The sequence below is a fragment of the Mustelus asterias genome, chromosome 9, assembly GCF_964213995.1.
Source record: "Mustelus asterias chromosome 9, sMusAst1.hap1.1, whole genome shotgun sequence".
NCBI lineage: Eukaryota > Metazoa > Chordata > Chondrichthyes > Carcharhiniformes > Triakidae > Mustelus > Mustelus asterias.
In genome coordinates this window covers 649,035-657,500 of record NC_135809.1, presented here as the reverse complement: position 1 = coordinate 657,500, position 8,466 = coordinate 649,035, and the positions used below count along the sequence as shown (strand labels likewise).

General features: G+C 43.0%; 1 protein-coding gene across 3 annotated transcripts in view; it reads left to right on the top strand.

Annotated features, from left to right (window-relative positions):
- Positions 1-8,466, top strand: part of osbpl8 (oxysterol binding protein-like 8) — a 314,521-nt gene that overhangs the window by 90,173 nt on the left and 215,882 nt on the right. The window lies entirely within an intron of this gene.

The following is an 8,466-nucleotide window of genomic DNA, read 5'->3' as shown; positions in this document are numbered from 1 at the left end:
ATGTTGAGATCAAAAAGGAAGAGGTTTTGGGGTTTTTGAGAAACATTAAGGTAGACAAGTCTCCAGGGCCTGATGGGATATACCCCAGAATACTGAGAGAGGCAAGGGAGGAAATTGCTGGGGCCTTGAAAGAAATCTTTGTATCCTCACTGGCTACAGGAGAAGTTCCAGAGGATTGGAGAATAGCCAATGTTGTTCCTTTGTTTAAGAAGGGTAGCAAGAATAATCCAGGTAATTACAGGCCGGTGAACTTTACATCAGTGGTAGGGAAATTATTGGAAAGGATTCTTCGAGACAGGATTTACTCCCACTTGGAAATAAGTGGATGTATTAATGAGAGGCAATATGCTTTTGTGAAGGGGAGGTCATGTTTCATTAACTTGATTGAGTTTTTCGAGGAAGTGACGAAGATGATTGATGAGGGTAGGGCAGTGGATGTTGTCTACATGGACTTTAATAAGGCCTTTAACAAGGTGTCTCATGGCAGACTGCAGAAGGTGAAGTCGCATGGGATCAGAGGTGAGCTGGCAAGGTGGATGCAGAACTGGCTCGGTCATAGAAGACAGGGTAGCAGCGGGAGGGTGTGTTTCTGAAAGAAGGCCTGCGACAAGTGGCGTTCCTCAGGGACCTTTACTGTTTGTAATATATATATAAATGATTTGGAGGAAAATATTACTGGTTTGATTAAGTTTGCGGACGACACAAAGGTTGGTGGATTTGCGGATAGCAATGAGGCCCATCAGAGGATACAGCAGGATATAGATCAGTTGGAGACTTGGGCAGAGAGACGGCAGATGGAGTTTAATCCGGACAAATGTGAGGTAATGCATTTTGGAAGGTCTAATACAGATAGGAAATATCCAGTAAATGGCAGAACCCTTAAGAGTATTAATAGGCAGAGGGATCTGGGTGTACAGGTACACAGGTCACTGAAAGTGGCAATGCAGGTGGAGAAGGTAGTCAAGAAGGTATACAGCATGCTTGCCTTCATCGGCCGGGGCATTGAGTTTAAAAATTAGCAAGTCGTGTTGCAGCTTTATAGAACCTTAGGCCGCACTTGGAATATAGTGTTCAATTCTGGTCACGACAGTACCAGAAGGACGTGGAGGCTTTGGAGAGGGTACAGAAAAGATTTACCAGGATGTTGCCTGGTGTGGAGGGCATTAGCTATGAGAAGAGGTTGGAGAAACTTGTGTTTGCTCTCACTGGAACGATCGAGGGTTGAGGGGGCGACCTGATAGAAGTCTACAAGATTATGAGGGGCGTGGACAGAGTGGATAGTCAGAAGCTTTTTCCTAGGGTGGAAGAGTCAATTACTAGGGGGCATAGGTTTAAGATGCGAGGGGCAAAGGGATGTACAAGGCAAGTTTTTTTACACAGAGGGTGGTGGGTGCCTGGAACTCGCTGCCGGGGGAGGTAGTGGAAGCAGATACGATAGTGAGTTTTAAGGGGCATCTTGACAAATACATGAATAGGATAGGAATCGAGGGATATGGTTCCTGGAAGGATGGGGGTTTTAGTTAAGTCGGGCGGCATGGTCGGTGCAGGCTTGGAGGGCCGAAGGGCCTGTTCCTGTGCTGTAATTTTATTTGTTCTTTGTAAATGTGCTTCTGTGGGTTGTCTATGAAATTTATCACAAGGTGAGGAAGGGTTGTGATCATTATAGAAAAACAGACAGTTTTATATTCTCTCCATGTTGTTCTTGTCCTTGCTGTTTATCTTATTTTTCCGCACAAGTAGTTTTGAAATGTCCTTGAGTATAATTTCAACATAACATCAAAATGTGATATGCTGTGAAATTTGGCTGACGTGTTTCCTACATTATCACAGTGATCGCAGTTTCAAAGTATTTAATATAGAACACGTTGGGGCCACCTAAAATTGGAAAAAGCGTTAGATAAATGTGAATTCTTTTTTATAGGTGTGCGTGTGTACATTGCTACCTGTAATCCAAGTGTTTTTTTAAGAATGGACGAGCATGTGTTGCAAGTAATAAAGATCGGCCTTGATTGAACATGTACACTTCTGCAAATGTTAAATGTTGTGATTTACATTTAAAAAATTTAAAATTACAAGTGAACTGAGAAGTAGTTGGATTACAGGGGTAATGATGGAAGCAAAGGAAAAGTAAGTCTGTGAAAGTTCCGTTTTGGACGGAGAAGACTAGAAGTTGTGGAGAGACTAGAGAAGCTAAGTTTGTTTTTCTTAAGAACAGAGTCATTTAAGGGAGATTTAATAGTGTTCAAAATTGGCATTTTAATTGTGTAAATAAAGTAAAATTGTTTTCACTGGCATAATGGTAACTAGAGGAGAGAGATTGGCAAAAGAACTGGGGGCATGGGGGAGATGGTGATGATGGGGGTTAGGTGAGAGGAAATTTTGTTGCAAAAATGAATTAAGATCTGGAATGTCTGAACTGGTGAGGATAGAAGCAATTTCAATTGTAACTTTCACAGGAGTATTAAAAGAAAAGAAAAATTTACAGAGCCGGGGAGAAATCAAGAGTGGGACTAATTGGATAGGTCTCTCAAAGAGCTGGTACGGGACATAAGAAATTTGATAGTTCGGAGACAGCCGAACTTCTGCAGCCACAGACATGAATCCAGAATTGAATATTGCCTCTCCGATGCCTGAGTCAAGGACGTCCCTGAGTGTTCCTGATGGGGGAGGGGGAACGGCCAGCATTCAAGATCCACATTGCTCCCAATGATAGGCGCAGATTGCCACATGGAAATATGATGTTGTGATCATACTACAGCCAGGACTGGATAATAAGTATTTCTGGATGCAAGGTATTTGGGAAAGGAAGAAAAGGGCCTGGGGGGGGGGGAGAGGGGAAGTGGCGGGGGGGGGGGGGGGGGTTGTGTTTGGAGGTATTGAGTGAGGATATTGCAGTGCTGCAGAGAGATGATTACTCAAATAGCAATCGATTTGTTTGATTACTTAATGTATTTTAGATGTGGTTTTCAGGGAGAAAGTTGATCAGGGTGTCATTGTTGGTGCCAATAATACAGGCAGAAACCTGCAATCAGAATTTAGGTAGCTGGGTAGGGAATTATCTTGGGAAATATTTTGCCTCCGTTTTCATGGTGGAGATCACGAGTATTATTCCAAGAGTGACAGAAAATGCAGGTGTTATAAAAAGGGAGGAACTTAGAACTATGATCGTCACTAGGGACGAAGAATTGAGCAAACTATTGGGATTGAAGGCAGGCAAGTCCCCAGGGCTTGATGGCCTCCATCCATGGGTCTTAAAGGAAGTGGCTTTGGAAATAGTGGATCCATTGGTACAATATTCCAAAATGGCCTGGGATCGGGAATAGTTCCGGTGGATTGGAAAAATGCTAGTACAATGCCCTCGTTCAAAAGGTCAGGGAGGCAAAATGTAGGAAACTATAAACCATTAGTTTAACATCTATTGTTGGGAAATTGTTAGAATCCATTATAAAGGAAGTAATAACAGGACATTTAGAAAATCAAATGCAATTCATCAGAGTCAGCATGGTTTTATGAAGGTTAAATCATGTTAACTAATTTCCTTGAATTCTTCGAAGATGTAACAAGCAAGGTGGATAATGGAGATCCTGTAGATGTAGTATATCGGGACTTCCCGAAGACATTTGATAAGGTGCCAAGCAAGGTTAGTTCACATGGGATTAGGCGTTATTTATAAACCTGAATAGAGGATTGGCTAACCACAGAAAGCAGAGAGTCAGGATAAATGGGGTTTTTTCTGGTTGATAAGATGTAACGAGTGGGTGCCACAGGGTTTGGTCCTCGGGCGCTAACTAATAACCATCTATATTAATGACTTGAATGCAGAGATAGTAGGTACCATAACCAGATTTGCAAATGACACTAAAATAGGTGGGACAGTAAGTTGCAAAAATGAAAAAAGAAATTTAAAAATTGATGTGGATAGGTGAAGCGAATGGGGCAAAGTGTGGCAGATGGAGTTTAATGTGGATAAGTGTGAAGTTATCCATTTTGGTAGGAAAAATACAAAGCCTCATTATTATCTAAATGGAGAGAAACTTTGCTCTTTTCGGTTCAGAGGGATTTATCTGGGTGTTCTCCTGCATGAGTCGCAGAAAACCGGAATGTAGGTACAGCAGGTAACAAGGTAGGCAAATGGAATCTTGGCATTTATTACTCGGAAATAGAATAAAAAAGTAGTGAAATGTTGCTGCTGCTGTGCAAAACAGTAGTGAGACTGCACTTGGAATAGAACTTGTGCATAGTTTTCATTCTCGAGGAGGGATGTCATTTCATAGGAGGTGATTCAGAGGAGGTTCACTCAATTGATTTCAGAGGTGAGGAGTTTGTCTTACGAAGAGAGATTGAGCAGGTTAGGCTGATGCTCCCTGGAGTTTAGAAGAATGAAAGGAGGCCTAATTGAGGTGTACAAGATGATAAGAGGGATCGACAAAGTAGATGTGGAGAGGATATTTCCTCTTGTAGGGCAACCTCGAACAAGAGGTCATAGTTTTAGGATCAGGGGTAGCAGATTTAAAGCAGAGATGAGGAGAAATTATTTCTTTTAAAGAGTCAAGAATCTGTGAAGGATCAAAATTAGGTGTGAATTAAACGGTAAATGGTAGAACTCTTAGGAATATTAACATACAGAGGGATCTGGGCGTGCAGGTCCACAGTTCCTAGAAGTGGCAACACAGGTGGCCAAGGTGATTAAGAAAGTATATGGCATGCTTGCCTTCATCAACTGGGGCACTGAGTACAAGAGTTGGGAAACTATGTTGCAGCTATATAAAACTTTGGTTAGGCCGCATTTGGAGTATTGCGTGCAGTTTTGGTGACCGACTACCAGAAGGACGTGGAAGCTTTGGAGACCTGTGCTGTACTTTTCTTTGTTCTTTGTTTTGCAGTCATAGAGACCCTTCAGCCCAACTTGTCCATGCCACCCCTTTCTTTAACCCCTAAGTTAGTCCCAATTGCCCGCCTTTGGCCCATATCCCTCTATATGCACCTTACCCATGTAACTGTCTAAATGCTTTTTAAAAGACAAAATTATACCCGCCTCTCCTATCCTTGGCAGTTTATTCCAGACACTCACCACCCTCTGTGTGAAAAAATTGCCCCTCTGGACCCTTTTGTATCTCTCCCCTTTCACCTTAAACCTATGCTCTCTAGATTTAGACTCCCCTATCTTTGGGAAAAGATATTGACTATCTAGCTGATCTATGCCCCTCATTATTTTATAGATCTCAGCCTCCTACGCTCCAGAGAAAAAAGTCCCAGTCTATCCAGCCTCTCCTTATAACTCAAATCATCAAGTCCCAATTTCTTTGATCCATATGAATTTGCAAGCGGGATCTCAAAGGTAGTAACTTCCTGATTACTCATGGTGCCATGTGCAAGTGAGTACAGAAATAAGATAAAGCAGATGAATGCGTGGTTGGAAAGATGGTACGGGGGGAGGGCTTTAGATTCCTGTGACATTGGGCCGGGCCTGGCGAGATGGGACCTCTCCAGACCAGATAGGTTGTACCTAAGCAGAGTCAGGACTGAGTTCCTTGTGTGGTGATTTGTTTGTGCTATGGGGGAGAATGTAAGCTAACTTGGCAGGAATGTGGGAACCAAGAGGTAATAGACTAACTGTCATGTACTCTTAAATATTCAGGTGCCAGTCTTTGTCATCTGCAGCCATATCTTTAATGGCTACCAGATCATAGATATTTATTTCTCTTTGTGCTGTTAATTAATCTGTTTTCTTATGAATGCTCCATGCCTTCAGATAAGAGCCTTTATTTCTGATATTTTACTATTTCTGTAACCTCGAACCTTATCTTCAGGTGCACTAATCTTCAGCTGTGTCCCTTCCTGCCATGTTGTAATTTCTTTCCAAATTGGATTATTATCTAAATGGAAAGAAATTACAACATGCTGCTGTGCAGAGGGACCTGGGGGTCCTTGTGCATGAGACGCAAAAACCCAGTCTGCAGGTGCAACAGGTGATCAAGAAGGCAAATGGGATGTTGGCCTATATCGCAAGGGGGATAGAATATAAAAGCAGAGGTGTCTTGCTGCATCTGTTCAGGGCATTGGTGAGGCCGCAGCTGGAATACTGTGTGCAGTATTGGTCCCCTTATTTGCGAAAGGATATATTGGCCTTGGAGGGAGTGCAGAGACGGTTCACCAGGTTGATACCAGAGATGAGGGGTGTTGATTATGAGGAGAGACTGAGCAGATTGGGTTTGTATTCGTTGGAATTTAGAAGGCTGAGGGGGGATCTTATAGAGACCTATAAGATAATGAAGGGGCTGGATAGGGTAGAGATGGAGAGATTCTTTCCACTTAGAAGGGAAGCTAGAACTAGAGGGCACAGCCTCAAAATAAAGGGGGGTCAGTTTAGGACAGAGTTGAGGAGGAACTTCTTCTCCCAGAGGGTGGTGAATCTCTGGAATTCTCTGCCCACTGAAGTGGTGGAGGCTACCTCATTGAATATGTTCAAATCACGGATAGGTGGATTCCTGATCGGTCAGGGAATTAGGGGTTATAGGGATCAGGCGGGTAAGTGGAACTGATCCACTTCAGATCAGCCATGATCTTATTGAATGGTGGGGCAGGCTCGAAGGGCTAGATGGCCTACTCCTGCTCCTATTTCTTATGTTCTATGTTCTTATGTTCTTTAATCACCATTTCCCTTCTTCCAACTTCAATCCCTTGCCATGGCTTCCCTATTTTATTTATCAGATCTTCCAAAACATGATGCCATTTCCCCACGATTTAGTTTAAAGCTCTCTCTACTGCTCTACTTTGACTCTAACAACACCAGGTTAAAGTCCAACAGGTTTATTTGGTAGCAAACGCCACTAGCTACCAAATAAACCTGTTGGACTTTAACCTGGTGTTGTTAGACTCCTTACTGTGTTTACCCCAGTCCAACGCCGGCATCTCCACATCATGACTACTTTGACTCGGCAGAACACCAGTTGCAGCACAATTCGTAGAGTCATAGAGGTTTACAGCATGGAAACAGTCCCTTCGGCCCAACTTGTTCATGCCGCCCCTTTCTTTAACCCCTAAGCTAGTCCCAATTGCCCGCATTTGGCCCATATCCCTCTCTACCCATCTTACCCATGTAACTGTCTAAACGCTTTTCAAAGGACAAAATTGTACCCGCCTCTCGTACTGCCTCTGGCAGCTTGTTCCAGACACTCACCACTTTCTGTGAAAAAATTACCCCTCTGGGCCCTTTTGTATCTCTCCCCTCTCCCCTTTAACCCATGTCCTCTAGTTTTAGGCTCCCTTATCTTTGGGAAAAGATGTTGACTATCTAGCTGATCTATGCCCCTCGTTATTTTATAGACCTCAATAAGATCACCCTTTCGCCTTCTGCGCTCCAGAGAAAAAAGTCCCAGTCTACCCAGCCTCTCTTTATAACTCAAACCATCAAGTCCCGGTTGCATCCTAGTAAATCTTTTCTGCACTCTTTCTAGTTTAATAATATCCTTTCTATAATAGGATGACCAGAACTGTACACAGTATTCCAAGTGTGGCCTTACCAATGTCTTGTACAACTTCAACAAGACGTTCCAAGAGGTTTCAAGATTCAGGTGAAGATTGTCCTGAAGATACACCTCCCACTTTCCCAGTACTGGTGTCAGTGCCCTGTGAATCAACATTGAATTGACGGAAATTATTATTACTAAAAAAAATGTTGTAGAAATTAATGGGACTGGAAGCTGATATATCCCCAGGGCCTGAAAATTTCTATCTCAGGGTACTAAAGAAGATGGATGTAGAAATAATGGATGCATTGCTTGGCAACTTCCAAACTTCTGTAGGTTCTGGAACAGTCCTGGCAGATTGGAGGGTGGCAAATGTAACCCATTTAAAATGGAGGGAGGAAGGAAACAGGGAATTACAGAGCAGGAAAATATTAGAGTCTATTATAAAGGATGTGAGAACAGAGAACAGTAGAGCACAGGAACAGGCCCTTTAGCCCACCAAGCCTGTACCGATCATAATGTCAGGACAGGACATTTAGAAACTATCAACAGGATTAGACAAAATAAGCATGGATTTATGAAAAGGAAATCATGTTTGACAAACAGATCTTTCAGATCTCTGAGATTGCTGATGGTGCCACAGATGATTTGGAACAGCAGAGGCCAAATCGGAAACAGAAAGTCTCAGGCTGCTGTGCCAGAAGTTTCTTGCTCACTATCCAAACTATCCCATTTCAACAGAGAAAACTGAAATCTCCCTGGACGAAGTGGCAGCTGAACTCGGTGAGGCAGTGAGTGGAGGGAGGCCAAGAGCCCAGCAATGAAGGGCGTTGGGTGAGGGGGGGGGGGGGTTTATCTTGGGTCAGATTTGTGCTGTAGCAATTGAAAATCTAATATTCATTAAACTTTAACAAAACACCTCGAACTTCAAACCCTTTCTGCAGTTATTGGCGGTTTCAGCTGGTATCAGCCGAAGGGGGAAACTGGACATTGAGAT